Raw genomic sequence first — 26625 nt, 5'->3', positions numbered from 1 at the left:
GTAACTTTAAAACTCAAAAAAAAAAAAAAATTCTCCAGGCCCAGATGGTTTCACTGGAGAATTTTCCAAGCATTTAAAGAAGAATTAACACCAATTCTACACAATTTCTTCCAGAAAACACAAGAGAAGGAAAGACATTTCCATTCATTTTATGAAGCTGGTATTATCATGATACCAAAACCAGTACAAAAAAAGAACAAAAACCTACAGACCGATAAATCTCATAAGTATAGATAATAATTCTTAATAAAATATTGGCAAATAGAATTCAACAATTATAAAAAGAGTTATACACCATAACCAAGTGGGGTTTATTCCACAGATGCAAGGATAGTTCAATATTTTAAAATCCATCAATCAAAGGGAACAGAACATAGTCAAGATTTGAGAATTGAGGGCTTGATTGATGGCTATTTATTATTTTAGAAGAAAAAGATTCCTTCTCTAGTGTACTTTACTTCCTTATTCAGGAAGGTTGGAAAGATTTACAATGTGGATAGCTTTGCTGATATTTTTATAATAATTTTTATAATAAACATGTGAATAAACTTCATTTTATTAAACTTTAAAAAAATCCAGCCATATAATCAGCCATATTAACAAATTAAAGAAGAAAAATTATATGATTATATCAACCAAGGCAGAAAAAACATTTGACAAAATTCAGCATCCATTCATTATAAAAACTCTCAGGAAAAAAATACAGAATAGAGAGGAGCTTCCTCAGCTGGATGAAGAGCATAACTGACATTATCCTTAAAGGTTAAAAACTAAATGTTTTCTCCCTAAAACTGGGAGCAAGTCCACAATGTCTGCTTTTACCACTTTATTCAATATAGTGGTCGGAAGTTCTTGCCAGAGCAATAAAGCAAGAAAAGGAAATAAAAAGCATATAGATCAGAACAAAGAAATAAAACTATTTGCAGATGATATGATTGTCTGTGAAGAAAATCCCAAGGAATCTACAAAAGATTATTAGAACCAATAAGTGAGTTTGGCAAGTTCACAGAATATTAGATAACCATACAAAAATCAGTCGGTTGTATTCCCATATTCTGGCAACAAACAAATGGACACCAAAATTAAAAATGTAATATCACGTTAACAATTGCTTGAAAAACTGAAATATTTACGTATAACTCTAATGAAACGTGTAAGATCTAAATGGAGAGACATGCTGTGTTTATGTGTCATAAGACTTAACACAGTAAATATGTCAATTCTTCCCAAATTGATATACATGTACAGCACACTTCTTATCAAAATCCCAGCCAGATTTTGGTAAATATTCACAAGATGATTCTAAAATTTTAATGGAAAGACAAAGGAACTAGAAATGCCAGAATAATTTTGAAAAAGAAAAATAGAGAAATAGCAGTCTACCTGATTTTCAAGGCTTACTTATAGCTTCAGTAAATCAATAATCAGGACCGTGTGCTACTGGTGAAAGAACAGACATAAAGACGAATGGAACTGAATACAGAACACAGAAACAGACACACACAAAGGTGTCCAACTTCTTTTTGACACATATGCAAAAGCAACACAATGGAGGAAAGATAGCTTTATCAACAAGTGGTGCTGGAGCAATTGGATAGCCATGGACATAAAAATAAATTTAAAAAAATAACAATAAAAGTTTCTCAACTTAAGTCTTACACTTCATACAAAAATTAATTCAAAATGGATCACAGGCTTAAATGTAAGTTATAAAACTATAAATTTGGTAGAAAAAATAAGAGAAAATCATCGGGATCTAGGCTAAGCAAACGAGTTTTTAGATCTGGCACAAAGAGTATAATCTGTACAAGAAAAAACTGATAAATTAGACTTTATCAAAATTTAAAACTTTTGCTCTGCAAAAGATCCCATCAGGAAGATAAAAATTCAAGCTACAGATAGGAGGGAAATATCTGCAGACTAATACCAGTAGCCAGAATGTATTTTTTTAAAAACTCCTTTAGAAAAAAGTAAAACTTTTTAACTTAACAGTGGAAAACTAAAAAATCCAACTAAAAAATGGGCAAAAGACGTGAAAAGACATTTCACCAAAGAGAATATAAGGATAGCAAATAAGTGCATGAAAAAAGGTTCAATATCAGTAGCCATCAGGGAAATGCAAATAAAGTCACGAGATATCATTACACCCTCATCAGACTGGTTAAAATAAAATATAATTGAATCAATGAGGCAAAGATATCCTCTCTCACCACTCTAATTCAGCATTATCCTGGAAGTCCTGGCTAATGCAAAAAGACAAGAAAGGAAGTAAATTGATAAGAAAGAATTAAAATTTTCTTCATTTGCAGATGATACAATTGTCCATGTAGAAAACCCCAAAGAATTAACAGCAACAACGAAAAATGCTTCAGGAACTAATAAACAATTATAGCAAGGTTGCAGAATGCAAAAAATACAACAAAAATTTAATTACTTTCCTATATACCAATAATGTTTGGAATTTAAAAATTAAAAACCCACCACCATTTACATTAGCACCCCTCAAAAATGAAATACTTAAGTATAAATCTTATAAAATGTGTGAGAAAACTATATGAGGAAAACTACGGAACTCTGCTGGAAGAAGTCAAAGAATATCCAAATAAGTGGAAAAATATTCCATGTTCACTGATAGGAAGACTCGATATTGTTCAGATGGCAAAGTTCTTCCCAAAATGAGCTATAGATTCAACACAATCCCAGTGTAAATCGCAGCAAACGAATTCTAAAGTTTATATGGGTCAAAAGACCCAGAATAGCCAACACAATATTGAAAAAGAACGAAATCAGAAGATAGACACTACTTGACTTCAAGACTTACTATAAAGCTACAGTAAACAAGACAGTACAGTATTGATGAAAGTATAGACAAATAGATGAATGGAACAGAATAGAGAATTCAGAACTAGACCCACGCTAATACAGTCAACTGATCTTTGACAAACGACCAATGGCAATTTAAGGGCGAAAGGATAGTATTTTCAACAAATCGTGCTAAGAATGATTGGACATTCACATGCAAAAAGAAAAAAAAGTTAATCTAGACACAGACCTTGTGCAAAACTATAAAACTTCTAGAAGATAACATGGAGAAAATCTATGTAACATCAGATTTGGCCATGACAGTTAAATACAACACCAAAACACGATCCATGAAAGAAATATTTGGTAAGTTGGACTTCATTAAAATTAAAAACTTCTATTCTGTGAAAGACACTGTTAAGAGAATGAAAAGACAAGTCAGAGGCTGGAAAAAAAATCTTTGCCAAACACACATCTGATTTTTTAAAAAATCTGTTATCTAAAATATACAAAGAACTCTTAAAACTCAGCAATAAGACAACCAGAAAGCAAACCATTCAATTAAAAAGTGGGCAAAAGATCTGACAGAAACCTCACCAAAGAAGGTACACAAATTACAAGTAAGCATAAAAAAGATGCTCCACATCATAGATCATTAGGGAACTGTAAATTAATCAAACAGGTACTACATACCTATTAGAATGGTTAGAACCCAAAACACTGATAACACCAAATGCTGGTGAGGAGAGAGCAACAGGAACTCTCATTCATTACTGGTAGGAATGCAAAATGGTGCAGCCACTTTGTAAGACAGTCCAGCAGCTTCTTACAAAGCTAAATGTAATCTTATCATACAATCCACAATTGTGCTCCTTGGTATTACCCAAATGAGTTGAAAACTTATGTCCACACAAAACGCTGTGCACAAATGTCTATATCAGCATTATTCATAATTGCCAGATAATGAATGTCCTTCAAAGGGTAAATGGATAAACAAATAGCGGCACATCCATACAATGAAATATTATTTAGCACTAAAAAGAAATGAGTTACCAAGCCATGAAAAGAAGTGGAGGAACCTTAAAAGCATGTTGCTAATTTTAAGAAACCAATCAGAAGAGGCCACACACCGAACAATTATAAGTATATAACATTCTGCAAAAGGATGGTGTGGATGGTTAAATAACTATGGTCCATTGATACCATGGAATATCACGCAGCAACAGAAAGGAACGAACTATTGATACATATAACATCTGAATGAATCTCCAGAGAATATTACTGAGTGAAAAAAGCCAACCCCCAAAGGGTTACATAGTGTACGATTCTATCATATAACATTCTTGAAATGACAAAATCATAGGAATGAAGAGCAGAACAGTGGTTCGGAAGGGGCCAGACAGAATGGAAGGAGGTGTGGTATAAGAGTGCAACGTGATGACCCCTCACGGTGATGGAAATATTCTATCTCTTGACTGTATCAATGTTCTGGTTACAGTATTGTATGCAAGATGTTACCATTGGGTAGCCCGTACACAGGATATCTGTGTAAAATTTCTTACAACTGCATGTGAATCTATTTTCTCAAATTAAGAAGTTCAGTTAAGAATTTTTATTAGAAAAGTATCCCTTGATAAAAAGATTAAGGCTTTTATTTTTAATTACTTTATGTATCCATGAGTGACATTACTTGTTATTAGAATTAGACAGAGAGCAGTATCCATTCCATTCCATTACTGCTTCTCATTTTTATAGAAGTAATGCTGGGAAACTTTGTTCACATAAATCATTTGGAAGGAGTTTTATTATAGCGATATGATTTAACTCTCTGAACCCTTTCCAAGTTCTATGCCAAAAATAACATACTCCTCTATCATCAAGAATTATTTTTAATAATCTATCAGCTGACATCTCCATTAGGTCCTCTTCTGATATTACTGAAAGCAAAGAATCAGAAAACATCTGACTTACAAATATCTATTTTTCAGTCTTTGCAGTCATTAACCTTCTCTGTTTCTGAGAAGTCATTTAAAATACTTGACTAAGACTCATCAAATGATTATTAATTATCTGTGTTATTCTTTTTCTTATTTTTTTCTTTTTTTTTTGCGGTACGTGGGCCTCTCACTGTTGTGGCCTCTCCCGTTGCGGAGCACAGGCTCCGGACGCTCAGGCTCAGCGGCCATGGCTCACGGGCCCAGCCGCCCTGCGGCATGTGGGATCTTCCCGGACTGGGGCACGAACCCGTGTCCCCTGCATCGGCAGGCGGACTCTCAACCACTGCGCCACCAGGGAAGCCCTGTGTTATTCTTTTTCTTAAAGGTAACTTCTAATTTGATATACCTAGAGTTAGATAAATTGAAATATTGTTAATTCAATACGTATTTGCCAGAACTTTTATGTAAAATTATTTTGTATTATCATAAGCTTTATTTTTTATTGTTATCAAGCTTTTAAAAGCTGCAGATTTAACACATCATTTTATGAATAACATCCACAATTTAGCCTAATCATTGAAGGCAGTCATCATTGTAAAACAAATCACCCAGAGTAGATTTACTCTCTGTCCCAAAAAAAGCCCCAAAACAAAGAGAAGCCAAAAGTCTTCAGAAGTAATAGCCCATGAGAAGAGGCCAGATGGACACACATAAAACGAACACACCACACATGAAACGTGGTTAAGAAGATGGCAAATATATTTACACTTTTAATTGGAAGGGAGGTTGGAGACTGTTAGAGGGGGTGGAGGAACTGGAAATATAGGAGAAGACGGGAGATTTCAGGAGGACTTACATTTGTTTCAGAGACTCAGAAGTGGGTACAAATGAGCTTTGATGGAGTAAGTAAGTGGAACAACACCTTTTTAAAAATGTCCACAGCTACCTCTTGGTAAATGAAAACGTTTTGCCATCCTTTCCTATCCACAGGTAAAATTTTGCTTTTGAGCTAAAGTTTTGTATTCAATGATAGAAGAGGGAGAGGATAGAGAAAGTGAGGGGGGCGGGAAGGGACAGAGGGAGGGAGAAGGGAATGAGGGACACAGGGAGGGAGAGAGACAGAAAAGAGAGAGGGACAGAGGAACGGAGAGAGAAAGAAAAGAAAAAAGAAGAGATGGAGGAAGGGAGGAAGGAAAGAAGGAAGACAACCAACTTGTCATCTCCTTAGAATTCCAGCTCAATTTCTAGAACGGTGGTAGTCCAGTGGGTTAATTTATACTAAAGTGTTAATGGCTTACAGTGGTTATGCACTCCAAAGATCCCTTTCAGCTCAAAGGCTCTGTGAAACATTGTGTACAATAAGGAATCACCGTTTAAAAAGGAATTTTTTTTTAAAGTAAAATTAGAGAAAAGAAATGGGGGAGATGAGCGGTCGTCCTCGCTCAGGCAATCCAATCAGGAAAGTCGGGGCAGTAGCAGTAACTTACTAAGCACACCAATGGGGCCGATAGATACCATCTACCAGTAGATGGCGGTCTTCATATTAACTGACTCCTAACTGGAACAACCCTCTTTTCCACCGGATTGTGCAACTTGTAGGGTTGGCTGGCTTCATGCACAGGGCGAATGGGAGGAGCCCTAGGTGAGATCTCCACCTGCTCAAAATGAACTCCCTCACAGACCCCGCCATCCACGTCTAAAGTTCAAATTTATCCAGCCCTTTGGGGAGGGGGGGGGCAGATGGCAGGCAGGAAGGGGACCAAGGTTAGTCATTAACACTTTAGCAGGAACTAATCTGGTATATTAACTCAGGAGAAAAAGGACCTTGGAAAAGTGTAACGAAAGATTGGTAAGTTCTAAAGAGAAGATCTGTGCAACTTTCATGGTTGTTTACGTGGGACAGTCTGTGTGTGAGCTGGAGTGGCGTGTAAGCGCTGGGTGCCTGAGTTATAGCCTTTAAAAAAAGAAGAGGTAGGAAGAAAAGAAATGGTGGATTCGAACAGGTCAAGTTTGCCTACGGTCAGACCTGAACTCCTCACGTTGTATCCTTCAGCTCCCATGTCAAGATGGAGAACTGAAATCCCCAAGGTTTGCTAAAGAACCCGTAAATCTCCTTATACCTTAACTGGGTCCAAAGCCTAAATATTAATAATTCCTTGTCACTCTCTATCTGATGCCCGTAGCCCTGGATCTGTTAGGACCAGCACCTTCTTCATCCCTAGGACGGCCCAAGACGTCAGGGGACAGAGACAAAGAGGAATTATTCAGAGAGGGGCCAAGATGGTGAGAAGCTCGAAACCTGTCCAGTATCTGTCCCAGGGTAAACTGGAGAAGACACTGTCAACATGACTCTGTCTTCGAAGATTCCAATGGCTGTCATGTGGAACATGCCAGAGACATGCTATGCAGACCCAAAGGTAGGAGCAGATTTATAGAGCAAAATCCGTTATAATGCAACGTAAGGAAAATTTCCTCTTCTGTGACGACAATGATGGAAATAATAATATTATTAACTCACATTTATGGAACCATCGCATGGTGTCAGTCACTGCGTTTCGTGTGCCTGATCTCATTGAATAATTACAACGTTCCTGTGGAGTGGGTATTATTCTAATCACATTTACAGGAGAGGAACCAGAGGAGCTAAATAACATACTCAGGGCCCTGAGAATTTAGTCCCTGCTGGGGCTGTGTCCTTACACGGACCGGCCGCCCTGAGAGCCAGCACGTTCCCCTCCACGGAGGCTCCAAAGCACAGGTAGGGGATGGCCGGCAGGGATGCTGTAAAGGAGACTCATTAGATTTGATGATCTTAAATGTCCTCCCAACCCTTAGGGCGTGTGGGTTCCTTCAATCATTCAACAAATAATGGAGTGCCAGGCAGTGTCCTAGGAACTAGGGAGCTTCTGATTCCAGAAGGAGGAGGGGGAGGTGAATTAGTAAGCAACTGGAGTTTTTTTTAAAGCACAGTTATGATAGGTACTATGTTAGAGAAGTGGGAAAGTGCTATGAGAAAACACAACTAGAGTATAATCGAGTCTGAGGAGTCAAGGGAAGTGGCATTTAAGCCGAGATCTGAAAGTGAGTAAGAGGTGCTCAAGCAAAGAAGTACGGGAAAGGAAGGGAGGGTTCCAGGCAGAGGGAAGGGTCTATGCAAAAGCCCTGAGGCAGAAAGACCTTGGCACTTTCAAGGCTCAGAAAGACCTTTGTGGCTGGAGTCAGAGGAGAGAGGGAGAGGCAGCCGACCTGAAACAATGCTGGCGAGTAAGCGGGAGGTACCACATCCTGCAAGCAGTTATGAGCCATGTGAGGCTTTATCCTTGGAGCAGGAAGGGGGTTCTTGAAGGGTTTCAAGCAGGAGAGAGTAATGATGAGCTCTGTTTTCAAAGGCCACGCTGACGGCTGCGTGGGCATTGGGATGCAGGGGATGAAGAGAGGTCAGTGTCGGAACAGAAAATTGCCCTCTTTCCAAGGGCTTCACAAGGCACTATCCCTCACACAGGCCAGTGTGCATCTTCTTGAGACGGAGGGAAACCTGGGAGGTCGCAGCTAAGTGTGAGACCTGGTGTCGGCCTCCACCAGCCTGACCCACCAGTGCTGTCCTGTCTGGTCAACAGTCTGGCTGAGGGTTTCCACACTGCATTCAGCAATTCAGGAACAGTGTGGAGCAGGGTGTGCTGGGGACTCAAGTGCACCCTTCCCTAGTCAGGGACAGCTGTCCTGAGCTCAGCCACAAGTGCCCACCTCCTACACTGCCCATAGCTGTGTGGTTCCTTCCCCACCACCCACAAGGAAAGCCAGGCAGCATCTGGGAAGTCAAAGAGAAGACAGAGAGTTCATTCTTCAAGAAAAGAATCAGATCAGATCATTATTCAAAACGCACGGAAGAGCTCAGAATGAATGCATATTTCACGCGGATCTAGCGAGTTATGGTACTGACGGGCCATGTGGTGGGCAGAACAGAGGACTCTGAATTAGGAGGGTGCGTCCGTTCCTGGTTCCTCACCCAACTTACAACTAACTGGGTGGCCTTGGATAAGACTTTTGACCCTTTTCTCTCCACCCCCTCACTCTCAACAGAGATAACAGTATTTGTCACTTTTATCTCGCAAGAATGCCGTAAATCTCAAGCTGGAAAGAAAAGTGCTCTGAAAGTTCAAATCTTGATACAGAGGGGCAGTAGTGGTGGTGTCAGGATGTGTAATGACATCCTGGCTGGGCTGGGGAAGAGCCAGGCTTTGCTTTCAGCAACGTGTGATGTCATTCAGGGCTTCTCACTGGAAGTCAAGCCTGCGTGTTCTAGTAGTTCTTTATAGAATCTCATCCTCCCGTGCCCCCCAAAAGTTCTTTTCCACCACGCTCCCCTCACAAGCCCCCAGATTCTTAAGACCTTTGTAACTGAAACACTTCGGGTTAAAGAGCAGCTTTCCCTATTCTCTGCTAAACTCAGCTAAGAAACTCCTCAAATACAGCAGGTGGCTACTATATTTAAGCCAGTGTTCCAGAGATGTTTAAACAGGAGAAGTGTTTAATGATATAGTGTAGGAAATGAATGAGCTGGACAGTGAGTGCAGTAGGAGTTAGCATTGTGATTTGTATTCTCCAGAAATGATTGAAACCTGACCTCCTTGGTTAGAGCAGCACACCTCCCCTCCCCCTTCACCCCAGGCACACACCCGTGTTTCATTTTCTTCAAACATTTACCAAGTCTAAACATTTTAATCCATTTGTTCTTTGTCTCTGCACTAAAAGGAAAGCTCTTTAAGTTGGGAGATTGTGTTTGTCTCAACACTGTATCGCCAGACACCTAAAAATGTGTCCGGCACAGAGTAGGTGCTGAGTAAGTATTTAATTGAATGAATGAATTTTTTTTTTTTTTTTGACGTGTTAACTATTATCTGTCTCTGCCCACCAGAATACAAACTCGATCAGGGCAGGGACCTTGACTCTTATTCTCCATGATATCCTCAACACCTAGAACCCCAAGCACTTGAAAAGTATTTGCTGAATGAATGAATATGAATATAGGCTAGGGAGTGCAGGAAAAATTCCTGGAGGAACGGGAATATGAGCCGGTCTGGGGAGGACGAGTAGAGTTTGGATATCATCATCGTTTCAATCTCGTGATTCTGGGAGCTCTGATATTCATAATAATGAGCTAAAGTTTACTGAACACTTGCTACGTGTGAGGCATTATTGGGGGCACTTTATCACCATGTTGTATATTCCAGAGAACATATTTGGACTAGTTTGCAAGTCAATCTGAAATCATTTTCTGTGTTAAAAAAAATCGGTTTTGACACATTCTTGTCGTGGAAGTCAACCATTGTTCCAGGGAGGCTCTGAGCAGCTGCAGTCAAGCCAGAGGAAGCTCCTCCCGCCTGCTGTTGAAGGAGCTGGCGGGTTAACAGAGACCACCCCAGACCCTGCAGCTATCGGCAGCTGCTTGAGCGGATGGAAATTCTGCTGCCCGTAGAGACCAGCAGATGAGAACCGAGGGAGGGGACACGGCCACTGGGATGACCTGTGTGTGTCCAGTGGAGTGTGGAGGAATTTTTTCAGTCCCTGAAGGGCAGCCAGTTAGCATGTGGCTCAGACAGGAAGTGTACAGGTTGTAGCAAGAACCTCTTCTGTGTGTACCGTCCCTGCCTTCAAGTCCCGTGAGACCACCCAGCTGCGGGGCGGAGGAGGTCTCACGGCTTAGCTGCAATATACCCTCAGTTTACATACTTTCTTCAGCCTCTTGTGAGGCTGCAGAGACAGATACTTAGCTCTTTAGAATGTTGGAGCTAGAAGGAGCCATAGAGATTATTTAGACCAAGCCCCTCATTTGTTTTTGGCCGCACCCTATGGCATGCAGACCAGGGAAAGAACCCGCGCCCCCTGCAGTGGGAGCATGGAGTCTTAACCACTGCACCGCCAGGGAAGTCCAAGCCCCTCGTTTGAGGGGTCCCAGAGGGACATCATTTTGCTCCGCCACAGAGCCAGCTCGTGGTAGCTGAGTCGAGCCTCTTAATCCACGACCACTTCTCTTGTGTCCGTTTTGTTCTGAATAGGTTTTTGCAACATTATTACCACCAATTCTATTGTTTTTATTTTTAGCAAACAGCAGTGACTGGTATGTAATTCACGAATAATGCTATTGATAATATTATCATCATTCGAGCAATTCTATGTCAGACTTAGTGCTAAGGTTTTTACTTAACATTAACACCCTTATGATAATATATTTTCATTTATTCAGAATGACGGAAGTTTCAGGTTGGCTGAGGGGAAGACCTGATAGAAATGATAATTTTTCTATGATTTAAAATGTAATTAATTACTCTAAAACACAAAAGCCAAACACAATTCATTTTTCTTGGGAGGAAGCACCATAGGGTAGAAAATTCTCAGGCTACTGGACACGGAAGACTGGTGTCCTAATCTGGATCCTAGATTCTACTGTCTTCTAAATACTTGACTTCAGAAAGGCTGCTTAACCTCTCTGTGTCAGGTCCCCATCTTTAAACTGGGGATAACACAACTGAAACCATATGCTTTGGACCACATGACCCTGCCACAATGGCCCCAACAACTTGGACAGGGGGTGGGGTCCTGGGGTCCCCTCTAGAAGGCCAGCTGCCTGAAAGCCAGGCTGGCTACAATGGCTCTAGATGGGACAGTCACTAACCAATTAGAGCCTCCGGCAGGACTTCTGAATGTGAGATACTGAGAGGACAGGGAGAGGGGGCGTGGTCCAGGAGCTCAGAGACAGAGGGAGAGGGAGCCATGGAAACCATCGTGGCTCAAGGAAGGAGAGCGGAGAGAAAAGTGGTCACTGGGCCGCCGGGCTCCAGATAGACGGTCAGGAGGTGCAGAGAGAAGGCAGGCATGGACCAGGAGGCGGGGAAACCCCAGCAGGTGGACCTGGTGGAAGATGGGAAAGGAGGGAGACAAAGCCGTGAACAGCAGCAGTAGGAGTGGATCAGCGGCCATGAAAGGGGCGCCCCTGCAGGAGGGACAAGGTGCAGACTTGCTCTAGCGCCCCTTCAGCCCCTGTGGCCTCCAGACCACCCCCACCCCCCGCCAAGGCAGCATATCCTGCACATCCTCCAGCATCCCAGCCAATTCTGGCCGCTGCTTTTTCAGAGGAGTTGCGGGTATCTTGTAGAGATAAATGGAGAAAAAGTAAAATGTGGCCTTTCCCTCCAGGGGTGCTTCATCTCTCTTCCTCGTAAAAGTGGAGCTGATAGGGTGCACCCAAGAGAGAGGAGCTAAACCCACAGGCTTCGCAACTGAGCGGAGATGGGCTTAATTCCCAGCTCTGCCATTTGCTAACTGTGTAATCTGGGAAGAATTTCTTGATCTCTCTGAGGCTCCTCATAAGCATCTGTAAAAAGTGCACAGTGATAGGGCTGCTCGAAGGCAGGCTGTGAGGATTAGGGGAGATAGAGCGGCTTTCATGATCAGAGCCCCCAAGATCAGCGGGCATTTCCTCACATCACTGCTGTCCTAGTGCACATTCCTCAGATCCAGCTTTCTTTTGCTCTGCATGTGTGTAAAGGGGGGGTGGTGGTGAGGGGCAGGCAGAGGGGGGAGAGGAGACAGGAGAATGGGTCAAGAAAGATGCCTTCACTTATCACAGGGGAGGAGCCTCAGAGCCTAACTTGATCAAAGGAGAATCACACCGGCCCCTCCTGGGGTCCGCTGGCATCGGTCCACGCTCCGGCGTGAGCGGCACCAGGCCTCTGCTAGCATCCTCTCTGTGCTGGAGGGAGGACCTAGGGACATTGACGCTCCAGCTGCAGGCAAGTTCCTAGAAAGTCTGATGGAATGGATGTCATTCCTTTGCCGTGAGTCATAAGCCCCAACAAAGCCCACTGGTATTTCCGAGTCCATTCCCAGTGCCCAGAGCTGGGCCCGGCAGCTCGGCAGCTGCAGGGAGTGGAATGCGGCTCCCCAGCACTTTGCCCTGGATTTCGTTTTCAGGAAAGGCTCGTGGCCCCAGAAGAGGGGAGGCACTCTGGAGGTCATCTCATCCATGCCCCTGCCTCTGGGCCAAAATATCTGAAGACGTGGGTGTTTGGGGAGCCCCCCTGACCCATCCGAGTGTGGGGACCAGGGGCAACAGGGTGGGGACAGGAGAATGATGCCCCTTTCACTGTTGTCTCCTTGACCTTCCACTAGAAGGGCTGCAGGAGAGGGGAAGGAGCACAAAGAAAGAAGAGCACAGCCTGGGACAGGGGGGTCTCTACACCCTCACCTTTCTCCTTCCTCTTCTTGCTTGGTGTCCGGGCCAGGCCACCCCTGCTTCCCTCTCCTTCCAGGCCATGAATCAAAAGCCTGTCTCAGCCCCCGTTCCTGGAGCTTCAGGGCTGCAGGGTGGTCCATCCTCTGTGAACAGTGACTGAGCACCCTCGGCCGGGGCAGGTGCTGGGGAGCCACCCTCCGGCCTCAGCTCACTGAGGTGTTACAGCAGCTCTGCAGAAGGTGTTAACACCCCAGATTTCCCAGCCGCTGCAAAATTCAACGACCTGATCAAGATCTTGCAGCTGGACGTCCCACAACCGGGGCGAACCCTCTGGAAACTCCAAACCAATTTTCAAGGGACAGCAGCTTCAGTGGCACCCTGGTCCTCAGCCAGCTCCCATCCAGAATGAAAGAATGCCACCCTCTCAGGCCACGAGCCACAGCCCCCTGCCCCCTGGCCCCCAGAGGGAGAAGTCTAAGTGTCCCCTCCAAACGGTGAGGCTCACGTCCCAGCATCACTTAAAGCAGGCGAACACCTCGCAGAGTGCAGCCCCTGGAGGGAGCACGTCCTCCCTAGGCACTTCCTGCAGTCCTTTCTGAGCTTCCCAGGATATAAGCAACAGCCCTGGGGGTAGCTGTCGTTGCAGGGGACCCAGGGGTCAGTGTCCCCCGCCCCAAACCTCATGTCCTACAAATACGCTGATCATTTGCTTTTGCCAGCTCACAAAGGAAGATTCTTGTGAGCACACAGTTGCCTGTGGTCGGGGGATGATCTGAAACTGCTCCTCATTCCTGGGCCAGCAGCCAGCTGCCTTGGATGGTCAGAGGTGAAATCTGAATGCTGGTGAATGGGAGAGCGGAAGTGCAGCCAGACTGAGCTAAGCCCATTCATGAAAAAGATCTAGTCTCACTTCCCGATTGCCAGGCGTTGTGTGCGTGTGTGCGCACGTGCTCCATAGCTTTCTGCCCCACTTCGTCCCTCCCCCTGCTCTTTTCTTTCTTTCTTTTTTTTTTTTCTCTCTCTCCACAAAATCTAAAGTTCATCTTTGGGAAACTGCCAAAGAATGTGTAGCTGGTCTGTGGTTAGCAAAAGAGAGAAAGAGAGAGAGAGAGAGAGAAGGAGGGAGAGAGAGAAGGAAGGAAAGAAGGAAGGGAGAAAGAAAGAAAGAAAGAAAAAGGAAGAAAGAAAGAAAGAAAGAAAAAGGAAGAAAGAAAGAAAGAAAAAGGAAGAAAGAAAGAAAAAGAAAGGAAAGAAGGAAGGAAGGAGAGAGAGGGACGGAGGGGAGGAAGGAATAAAGGAAAGAAAGAAAAAGAGACACAGAGTCATACAAAAGCAACACTCTCTTCTTCCATATATACCGCGCCCCCCGCCCCCCCCCACACGCACACACACAGCATATTCAGTATCATGCTTATGAAAGGATAAAAGCATCGTTCCCAGGTCATGCTGCACCCACCTCTCAGTTTTCCCTCCCATCCCCTCTGGCTCAAGGTGGAGGAAGGTGAGCCCTGGTGGAGGGTGCACCCTGTTGTAGGTAGAGTGTGAGGGTGGCCAAGGCTGACCCCAGGGTAGATTTTCTGAGGTTCAGCTAAAGGCCTTCCCTCTGGGGAGGAATTCACCGCTGCCCCGTTGGGCCCCACTCAGTGGGCCGTGTGGTCCCCTGGCGGGCTGTGCCTATCCCTAGCAGCCTGATCTCCGAGCTCTCAGAAGGCCGCCATGCAGCTGTGAAACCAGGGTCACTTACCCTCCTGGAGCCTCAGTCTCCTTACCTGTAAAACGGGGGTGATGATGATCATTCCCTCTTCAGAGGGCTGTGGCAATTGTGTAGATAGCACACGAGAAGGGCCTCCTTCGCACAGTGTCAGTGCTGGGAAATGCGCCCCGTTGGTTGTCGACCACCTCCGGGCTGGGGAACCCACCACACCTGGAGGCCATCCCCTCCATTCCCAGTAGCACCACAAAGACCCTCGGGAGGGATGAAGGTACCTTCTTTGCCTTTAAAGGTAGAAACTGGGAGGACCACCAAGAAAAACCGTGTGCCCAGCTCAGCTTGGTACACTCGCTGATTCACGGGGGCCTCACAGCCACTCGCGTGAGAAAAAAAGATGTATCTCAGGAAAGGAGATTAGACCAAAGGCCCCAAAATGATTAATCAGTGCTGGAGGTTTTAAGCCCGAAACAGTTTTCAGTTGTTCTCTAGCCAAGAAGTGCTTCCTGGGCACCCACACTGATTTCAGGGTAATGCGGGGGGCGGTGCACCTGCCCCCAACCTGAGGCCCCTCTGCGGTACAGCAGGTGGTGGGCCCTGCAGTGTTTCCCCCACGTGCAAAGAGGTTCCCTGTGCTGCTGCCCCATGAAACCTCCCTCCCGCTGATCTTGCACATTTGTAAAGCACTGTCATGACAATTCTTGCCCATGAAGTCCTCCCAGTGAGGGAGTAAAGTCATCTGGACAGGTGTGAGTATTCTCCCCATTTTACAGATGGAAAAACTGATGCCAGGGAGGTCCTGGTGGTGGAGTTTGGAGGTGCTAGACTCTCTGAGAGTCTATCCCTGCCTCTCAGGTTTTCTCCAAGTGACCCAGATGACACAAAGGGCTGTTCTTTTTTTAACTATCTTTTAATTGAAATATAGCTAATTTACAATGTTGTGTTACTCTCAGGTGTAGAGCAAGGTGATTCAGTTACACACATATACATGTGTGTACATGTATACATATATTCCTTTTCAGATTCTTTTCCCTTATAGGTTATTACAAAATACTGAGTAGAGTTCCCTGTGCTGTACAGCAGGTCCTTGTTGGTTATCTGTTTTATGTACAGTGCTGTGTATCTCTTAATCCCAAGCTCTTAACTGATCTCTCCCCCCACCACCCACTATGCCCTATGGTAACCACAGTTTGTCTTCTATGTCTGTGAGTCTATTTCTGACAAAGAGCTATTCTTAGCCTCTCCTGTCCTGAGTTATTCTTCACTGAATCGGGCAGAAGCTTCTAACCACCCTCCAAGTTCCCTCCCAAGGGGCTCCTCCAGGAAACGGGCCATATGGCCCTCAGTTTAGCCATGCAACTAATCTCAGCGTTTCCTAGAACTTCAGGGGGCAGACGCTCCAAGCTGCAGACCCACGTGGAGGAGGATGGGTTCCCAACGAAGGAATCTGTCTCACTGCCTTATTTCCTTCCCTCTCCCTCACCCTGTGTCACCAAGCCATCCATCGATGGTGAGAGAGAGGAAACATCTGGTCCCGGCTCAGCTGCCCCGCCCTCATGTCAGCAGCGCTTATAGGAAGAGCTGGTTGGAGGTCTCGCAACCTTGAAATAAACCAACGGTTCAGCTGCGGTGCTTCCCCACTGCTGTCCCTTCCTCCTGCCCCACCTGAATACTCTCCATCCTCCCCAAAACCACCACTCACACCGACCCCCGCCCCTGCCACCACCCAGCGGGCACCTGTTGCTGCCACTTCCAGAAACCAGAGAGAGCCACGACCAAAATGGGGGCTCCAGGACGTCTGTGCCAAGACAGCAAAGACACTGACGACCACAGGGCCGGGGTGGGATGGCTCTAGACACACTTCCAAGCTCCCTGAACGTGGTCTTCCTCCAGTCTGCCTCTTAGCTCCCCTTGCCCTCTCTAATCATAATGAACCATCCTTTATGGAACATCCCTCTGGGCCAGGCACTTACGCAGATTTTCTTATTTAATCATCATAATGACCCTGCAAGGTAGGTATTCATCCCCGGTGACAGAGTAAAAGCACAGAGAGGTTCAGTAATTTGGCCAAGGTCGCACAGCTGTGAAGTGGCAGAGCTCAGATTCAAACCCTGTCGGACGCCAAAGCATATGTTTTCAGCATCTACACCAAGCTGTCACTCAGAATATACCTTGAGCCCTCTTTTCCCTCCCACGAAACCCTCCCGTATTCAGGCACCAGCCACCATGCTGTGACAACTGGTGTTTTTCAGCCACCCTCTTCCCTATCTACCAGGAATTCTTCATTTGTTCATTTCAGTCATTCATTCATATTCTAAGTAGAGACTTCGCATCTACATAGAGTCAGCATGTGCTACGTACCAAGGAAGAGCATCATTCCTAAATTCTACGGGATGTGCAGTCCTTAGGAAGCATGGCCAATGGGGCAGCACAGACAGTGAATGTTCCCAGGCCCTAGGGGAGGGGAGATCCCCTGGTGAGCTGAGACCTGTTCTCGCCTCCTGCCTCCTAGTTCTTTTTGTGGCTTTGAAAAATAAATACATGGTGAGGGCCAAGGGTGGTGTGACAAGGTGGCGTTTGTTTGGAGAAAGGCCAGGTCCCAGGGGCTATTTGGTGACATGTGGCCTTGTTGCCGTGCAAGTCTCTGCAGGTCTTTGGAGGATGGCAGGTGAGCATCTTCAGCCATGAGGAGAAAAGGAAAGAATGTTTGGTGCCGTTGCAGGGGGGCAATAAACACAAGAGACACTGAGGCGGGCAGACCGTAGGCAGCAGAAGCTGTGGTTATAGGTCTATAGCTGTGTTGAGAGATTACAGAGGGATGTCGGGGCCTTGCTGGAGAAGGCCCTGAGCAGCTGGTGACGGATGAGCCTTGATCCCGCAGGCCACAGAGACGTCATGATTCACAGTGTGTCCTGATGTCATATTTAGAGAATTGGAGGGAGGAGGGGTAGGCTTAGGGGCTGTCTTGTGGCTGCAGCATCTGGAGGGACGGTTTCTGGGCAGCATAATTGTCCCTGCCCAATGCTGGACAAACACACACACTCACAAATGCAAGGAGCCCCATGAGGAATGAATGAGTCTCTTACATACGTGGAAAGAGAACAGTTATCAAGAAAACACCGTGGGTGAATGGGACACATGTTGGACGTGGGGATGCACCCTTTCCTTCCTGCCCCCCAGGAATCTGGAAGTGAGGGGGATAAAACTGCTCTCACAGGGTAAAACTGTGAAATTAACACACACTGCCTCAGGGCAGAGCCTGCAACGACCTTCAGGAGAGAATGATTCTCTAGGCATACAGCCTCCATCTGAAGGACCATCTACAGAACAGGTGGGCGACAGGTCAGCCCCAGAAAAAAAGAGTCCTAGGGAGAATCCAGAGAGCTGGCCTGGAGAGAATATCTTGGTGCTAAAGGCAGCTGTGTCTTTCTTGTGGAGATGAACACATCAAATTATCATCACATGATAGCATGACACATTTTCGTTTTACAAGCAATTTTTGTGATTTCCTTCTGTATCCACCAAACAGCCACGTGAGTGTAACCTGACTTCCCGAGCACTTTATCCCCAAGGAGAGAATGAGTGTCAGCCCCAAGCAGCTCCATTCAGATGCCAGAGCTGTCTCTGTTGGGGGTGAGATGAGCCCGTCCACCCTGCAGAGATCCAGGCCTGGATGGAGGGCCAGACGCAGACCAAGATCACGCCACCGGAGCTGGTCTTCCAGGAAGCCCCCGCCTTCTCTGCCCCTTCCTCTTGGGCTTTCAGACTACACTTCTCTGTTTCAAAAGACATCAGAATATAGCAAAGCCCTACAGGTTGGGTAGGTATCATGGCCATTTTTATCAGCAAGGAAATAGAGGTCTCAAAGGGTTCACTCACTTGCCCAAGGGCACTCAACTTAGTAAACCAGCCTGGATTCCAAACTTGCTCTGACTCCAAAGTGCACGTTTTTTCTATTACCATGTCATTCCCGCCTTCAAGAATGTCTCTCTCCAGCTTTGCCTTTGGGTAAGAAATTGTGTTTGGTGGATAAGGTAGGGGTCAGAATGGGCACCAGCCTGAGGCTCTCCTCTGGGACTGGTTGCCTACTTCACTTCCAAGGGCAGGCTGGGGGGAATTCCCTGGCTGTCCAGTGGTTAGGGCTCTGCACTTCTATTGCAGGGGACACAGGATGGATCCCTGGCTGGGGAACTAAGATCCTGCTTGTCGCGTGATGCAGCCAAAAAAAGAAAACAAAACGTACGTACAGGGGGCAGACTGGGGAAGGCACTAAGGCAGATATAGGTGTCCAGCTGCCTCTGCACCTGCTCAGCAAGGAAGGATGGAGGACGGTGCTCCAGGGACAATGAAAAATGTTGGCCATTCCCTTTTTTGCACCATCCCACACCTTCGGTCACCCCCAGTTCCCCCAAGTCCCTCGTGGATGAGTGACCTCAAGCCAAGAGGACAGGGTTAGTATTTCACTTCACCCCTTTCTCCCAAATAATATAATCCTGTTTTAACAATTCAGTTCTGTTCCTTTTCTACCCGAAGACACTTAACTCTGTCAAAACTTGAGGTCACCTATGTGCTGCTTCCGAATTCTGCCAAACACCCTCACGCTCAAAAGTAACTTGCTTTTAAAAATAGCTTTGCCATTCGTGGATGTGTCTCTAAGTAATATATCGTTCCTTTCTTAAAACATCAGGATAGATGAGGTCTAATTTATATGCAGTAAAATTACCCTCTGGGGGTTTAACGTTCTAGGAATTTTGACAACCCGATGGATGGTGTACCCACCACCACAATCCAGATGGAGAACATTTTCATCACCCCCAAAATTCCTTGTGTCTCTTTATGGACAATTCCCTCACCACCTCCTAGGTTTTGGCAACCTCTGATCTGTGTTCCAGGCTTTGTAGTTTTGCCTTTTCCAGAATGTGAAGAGGGAAAATTTTAATATTTTATTATTGAATAAGTGATTAGGAGAACTGTGTTTGCGCTCACATATGAGCTCACACACCCATGAGTGTGAGCCACAAAACCCTTATCAGTTTGAGGAAGTTACCTTTGATTCCTTGTTGGGCAACGACGAGAGCTTTTTATCGTAAGGAAAAATATTCAATGTTATCAAACGCTTTCTGTCTCGATTGAGATGATCGTATAGTCTGTCTTCTTTTAATGAACTGTTATGTAGTGAACTACATACAGAAATTTTCTGATGCTGGACTCCATGGAAAAAATCCAACTTGGTCATCATTTATTATCTTTTTTTCTATTTGGCTAGTGTCAATGTTATTGCTGTGTTTAAATTTTTTGCATCTACATTCATTGGTGAAACGGTTCTGTGATTTTTTTTTTTTCTCTGACAACTATGTCTGATCTTGGCATTAGGAGTATGCTGGCCTCATAGAATGTCCTAAGAAATGTTCCTTTTTCTTCTATTCTATAGAAGAGCTAAAATAACATTGGAATTATCTTTTTCTTTAATATTTGGCATACTCATCTATCAAATCATCTGGGATTGGTATTTTCTAAGAAGAGAGATTGTTAACTATTCATTACCCAAACTTAATGGTTTTCCGTTTACCCTCGGGTCCATTTTGGCAATTAGCATTTTGCTGGTAATTTGTCCTTTTCATTTAAGTTTTCAAATTTATTGGCGATAAATGACTTAAAATGTTCTTCCAGATTTTCACTGCTGCTGCACCAGCAGAATTCTAGTTTCCACAGGCTGCTATAACAAGGCACCAGAAGATGGGTGGCTTATAACAACAAAAATTTATTGTCTCAGTTCTAGAGGTGAGAAATCTGAAATCAAGGTGTCAACAGAGTTAGTTCCTTTTGAGGGCTCTGAGGGACAATCTGTTCCATGCCTGTCTCCTAGCTTCTGAGGATGGTTGGCAATCTTTGGTGTTCCTTGGCTTGTAGACCCGTCAGCCCAGTCACAGCCCTCATCTTTCCATGATGTACTAACTGCGTCTATACATGTGTCTCTTCCCTTCTTATAAAGACACCAGTCATATTGGATTATAGACTGTTCTAATGACCCCATCTTAACTTGATTATAGCTGCAAATATTCTGTTTCCTATTAAGGTTACATTAACAGGTACTAGGGGTTAAGCACATCTTTTGTGGGGGACCCAGTTCAACTCATAACAAGTAGCTAAACCCTCTTTCTCATTTTTCCTTTTTTTTCCTTTTCTTTTTTTCTTCTTTTTTTTGCGGGGGACTATGCCATGAAACATGAAGGACCTTAGTTCCCCGACGAGGGATTGAACACCCACCCCCTGCAGTGGAAGCACGGAGTCCAACCACTGGACTGCCAGGGAAGTCCCATCCCTTTCTCACTTGTAATGTTCTTGTTTGTGCCTTTCCTCTTTCTTAGTCATTCTTGCTGGGAGTTCTCAATTTCATCAGTCTTTTAAAGAAACATCTTTCAGCTTTGTTAATCCTTTTATCTCTTTTTTCCCCCGTTTCATTAATCCTGCTCTTTATTTAATTCATCCTTTTACTTTTTTTTTCCCCCGTTTTTTTTTTTTTTGTTTTTTTTTTTTATTGCGGTACACGGGCCTCTCGCTGCTGTGGCCTCTCCCGTTGCGGAGCACAGGCTCCGGACGCGCAGGCTCAGCGGCCATGGCTCACGGGCCCAGCCGCTCCGCGGCATGTGGGATCTTCCCGGACCGGGGCACGAACTCGCGTCCTCTGCATCAGCAGGCGGACTCTCAACTGCTGCGCCACCAGGGAAGCCCCATCTTTCTACTTTTAAAAAGCTTATTCTTTTATTATAATTTCTTAATTTGGAGGTTTACATGCTACTAGTCAAACTTTCTTCTCTCTTAACATGTAAGCATATAAGCTATATATTTTCCTCTAACACTTTCTAACCACTTATAACCACTGTTTTAACCTTATAGCCTACATTTTAATATACAATATTATCCTTATCACTAAATACTAAGTATTTCTAATTTTTATTATGATTTCTTCTTTGACTCTAGAGTTATATAAAAGTGTATCTTTAAACTTCCAAACAGAATTATTTTTTAAAATTATCTTTTTGCTCTTGATTTCTTACTTAATTTCTTTGTAATTGTAGTATGTAATCTATGAGATACTGATTCTTTGAAACTTCTTGAGACTTGGCTTATGGCAAAACATGTAGTCAATTGTCTTAAATGTTTCCAGTACGCTTTAAAAACAATGCCTCTTTTTAGAGTTCTATATATATACCCATGAGATCAAGCTCATTCATTGCATTGTCCAAATCTTCTATATATTTTTATTTTTCTGTTGCTTTGACCTATCAGGTATTGAGAGAAAAAATTAAAGCTTCCACTGTGTTATGGATCTGTCGGTTTCTCCCTGTGGTTTTTACAATTTTGTTTTATATATTTTGAAGCTACATTACTGGTTACATACAAGTTTGAGATTGCTGTGTCTTTCTCGTGAATTGAACTTTTTATCATTGTGAATGTGTCTCTTTATGTCTAATAAAGCTTTTTGCCTTATAGTAAATTTTGTCTGATATCACTTCCTCTTTTATTACTTTTTATCAAGTAGATCTTTTCCCAGGCTTTTGCTTTTACTCTTTTAGCATTTTTACGTTTGAGCTGTGTCTCCTGAGAACAGCATAGATCAGATTTTTAAATCCAGTCTAACCGTATTTGCCCTTCTGTGGAAGAATTTAATCTAACAATTATCTCATTTCTTTTAATTGGAGGTTTAGTCCATTTACATTTTAGTGATTACTGATATATTTATTTCTACCATATTGTTCTTTATTTCTTCCCCTTCTTTTCTGTCTTGTTTCATTTTTTAAAAATTCATTCAATTTTTCCTTCTACTCGTTTCAACGTTATACTCTTCCATTTCTATTCTTTATGTGGTTATTAAGCAAAAATCCAAAGTTAACTTTTTCCTCATCTCCTGATCAATACAAGGACTTTAGCATGTTTCAACCCTAGCTGTGCTTCCCTCCAACTTTTATCTTTTTTTGCCCTATTTTAGCTCTTTCTTTCCTTAAGCCCCACAAACTACACATTATTGTTATTGCTTTGTTGAATGTTCAGATTTGCCCAAATGTTTATCCTTTTCTTCAGCCACCATTTCTTCTTGCATCTCAGTTCTTCTGGAATCATTCCTTCTTCCTGAGCTATATCCTAGTCTAGAGGTTCCTTGGGGTTCCTTTAGTGAACACCTGTTGGTAGTTTTTTTTTTTTTTTTTTTTTTATTTACTTTTGGCTGCGTTGGGTCTTCGTTGCTGCACGTGGGCTTTCTCAAGTTGTGGCGAGTGGGGGCTACTCTTTGTTGCGGTGCGTGAGCTTCTCATTGCGGTGGCTTCTCTTGTTGCGGAGCACGGGCTCTAGAGCGCAGGCTCAGTAGTTGTGGTGCACGGGCTTAGTTGCTCCGCAGCAAGTGGGATCTTCCCGGACCAGGGCTCGAACCCGTGTCCCCTGCATTGGCAGGCGGGTTCCTAATCGCTGCCCCACCAGGGAAGCCCTGTTGGTAGATTTTGTTGAAAACCTCTTTATTTTATCCCCCCTTTAGGAAGATTGCTTTGCTGGGTATGTATATCTAGATCAAGAACAATTTTCTCTCAGTACGTAACTTTCTTAGCTTCCTTTGTTGCCTCTAAAAAGTCATCCTTTATAGATAAACAGTCTTTTCCTCTAGCTATTAAGATCTTTTTTTTTTTTTGTCTTTGGTGTTTTGTAGTTTTACTATGAATATGTCAATATTTATCATGCTTGGGATTTATAGAGCTTCCTGACTCTAAACAGCCATGCCATTCAGCAATTTACTAAAACTCTCAACCATTATGTCTTCTAATTCTCCTTTCTTCCTCATTCCCTTTGTTTTCTGCCCATCCATAACTGTGAACCATATTAAAACTTTTCAGTCTGGCTCCAATGTTTCTTTACCTCTTTCATACTCTTTGACTTTGTCTTTATTATATTCAATGTGGTTTCCTTAAATATATCTTCCAGTTTATTAATTCTCTCCTTAGTTAAGCCTAAGCTACTGTTTAATCCATCCATTGAATTTGAATTTCAATCATTTTTCCATTTTCTGAAAATTCTGTTTGGTTCTTTTTCAAATGTGTCTGGTCCAGGCTGATAGATGCTTGCTCCTCAATTATATTTTAAACACCCTCTTTATTTTTTATCCATGGAAATTAACTTATACTACATATGTATTTGATTATCACAATAGTTGTAGTCTTCGTCTATCTGAATCTGCAATTTGCTTGTTTTCAGCTAATGAATTTCTGATTTCCGTGTTTTGTAAAAAACAAATACATTTTCATTGTGAGCTCATATTCATTCTTTGGAAGGAATTCTCCGAGGCTAGGGTTTAAAGTGTAGTTCTTCAGAGAGAGTTTCTGTTGGTTTTTGCCAGGTGATTAGGGGAGCTATCATTTTAGCTGGAAGATTTTTTTAATGTCAGGTCACAACCCACGTGGGAATGAGCATGAAATTGCAGATTCCCAGAGGAGACTTTTCCTTTATTCCCTTATATGCCGTGGTAGGACAGACTTCCTACTATCTCCTTCTAGGAGGTGAGTTTTTCCCTTGGTTCAGCCATTGAAAGTATCCCAGCTTTCTGAGTGACTCTCCAACAGGGACCTCCTCACTTGGATGGACCTGATGCTCTGTCTTCTGTCTTCAACGCACGACCTATTGAAACCTATGCTAGGTCACCAGTGACGTGGCAAATGCAAATCCCAGTACTTGCTCATTATTCTGTATTCTAGGTGGTCTTCATCTCTGGCCTCTGAGATCTTCCTTTGTTGTCCCACCTGCTAAGTAGTATATTTTAAAAGTATTGTTAAGCTATTGCCTCCAAAATCAGTAGGCAAAAATATGATGAGAAACGTGATATTTGCACAGTCTCAAAGTGTCCCACCACAAGATATTTATTCATCACAAAGGAAAAAAATAGTAACTTCAATAGAGGTGACTCTTGGAAAACACCATCTTCACCACATGAGCAAAATCGACATCACCACTAATGAAATAATGTGACATCGTGTGCCTCCGCGTATGGTGCACTCAGAAAGGCACAATCTTACTGTGTTGTCTTCCCCCAAAATGCATTAATCACATGGAAACATTGGTCAAATCCAAACTGAGGGTCTTTTAACAAAAGATTAGTCAATACACTTCCAAGTGTCAAGGTCGCGAAAGACAGAAACAGAATGAAGGACCAACCTTGATTAAAGGACACCAGGAGAAGAGCCATGACAACTAAATGCACTAAATGTCAGGATTAGATCCTGGTCCAGAAAGGGGACATTGGTAGTACAACTGATGAAATTTAAATAAGATCTCTAGATTAATTAATAGTACTAGTTAATAGTATAAATTGTGTGTGATGCTAATTTCCTGGCTTTGATCATTGTAATCAAATCAGTTTTTGTTTTTGTTTTTTTGGCCGTGTCGCGTGGCTTGCAGGATTAGTTTCCCGACCGGGGATTGAACCTGGGCCACAGTGAAAGCACCAAGTCCTAACCACTGGACCACCAGGGAATTCTTGATCGTTGTACTGTGGTTATATAAGGTAACACATGGGGAAACTGAGTGAAGGAGAAATGGAAATTCATTGTATCATTTCTGCCAGTCTGAAATTATTTCTGCCAAGAACTGCGAAGGATCTAAGATTTTACCCTGCTTGTAAACTCACAACTTAACCTGCTACAATGTCATTAACGCTGGAGGAAGACATGATACTCCTACTCCAGGGTCAGAGACGAAGGACTTTATTCTTTTGGCAGATCGTGTCACATAAGCATCACAATTACAATGGCTCCACCTCTCCCCCCCAAGCCCCACCAGGGTGACACAGGTAACTCACAGGCAGTGAGTCTGTATCACACAACTTAAATCCCAATCTCTTACAGGAGGTGCATGCAAACCTACCCAAATTCTGGCCTGGACAGAGACGTTATCTTTAATACATCGCAGAAGAAACCAGTCCTTTTCTCCAAAGGAAGACTTTCTCTCCATTACCTAAGGCTGTTTGCTGTACAAACATTCTTAGAAAGATAATCCTGAACAAAAGTCTGTCCATGGCTTTCTTTACAACATGTGCAGAAACAGGAAAGGCTGTGGAAAATTGCCTGCTAACAATTTCAAAATGAAAAGCTAAAAAAAAAATCTAAAGAAAACAAAATGGGAAATGAAATCACAGAAAATTTAAGGGACTTGCTTATACCATACTACTAGTGAGAAGAATCAGAATTAAAACTTCCAAGTCACCTATACCCCCAGCTCCAACCTTAAAGTCTTTGCCCAAAGAGGCCCATCACCCAATTGTGCTGCCACTTCATACAAATTGTTGGACTAAACAAGACCTCCCGGGTGCATCTTTCCTGATTCCCATAGACATATTCCCTACGTGAGGCATTAATTTGTCTTCCAAATACGTGGTAATCACTTTCCAATAGTCAACTAAGAAATTAAAATTTTAAAATGTCATCTTGCAAGTATAACTGTATCTGCGTGGATTCTAGGGAGTTGTGTTTCAAACTGAGGCCATCCCCAGAAATTCAGACCAATACTGCCACACTACCGAACTGTTCAACCTCAATGTCTCCTGCTGTTTTCTGTCTTTAAGAAACTCTCTCCCATGTGATATGCCTTCCTAGGCTTGAAATCCTTAAACTACCACTTTCGCAAAAAGCTTCTGTGAAAGGAAAAGCTTAAAATCATTAAGGGAAGGAAGGAACAGGGTGTAAAATGAACTGAAGTCAACCATCCTTACTCTCAGAAGGTCAGTAGGGCTGAGGCCACCGCATCTGAAAATGGGACTTGCACCCAGGCCTGCTGTGGATAAATATCCAACTTCCTTCCACAGTGAAATCACCGAAAGAGGAAGCTTGGAAAATTGACCTCAAATGTTTATGTGGCCTGGGCCCCATCCTCCAGCTGAGAAGGTCTAGTGAGATCATTGTGCAGGGCTG

This window comes from Lipotes vexillifer, unplaced genomic scaffold (assembly GCF_000442215.2).
Source record: "Lipotes vexillifer unplaced genomic scaffold, Lipotes_vexillifer_v1.1 scaffold395, whole genome shotgun sequence".
Lineage (NCBI taxonomy): Eukaryota > Metazoa > Chordata > Mammalia > Artiodactyla > Lipotidae > Lipotes > Lipotes vexillifer.
This window is presented reverse-complemented; position numbering follows the sequence as displayed.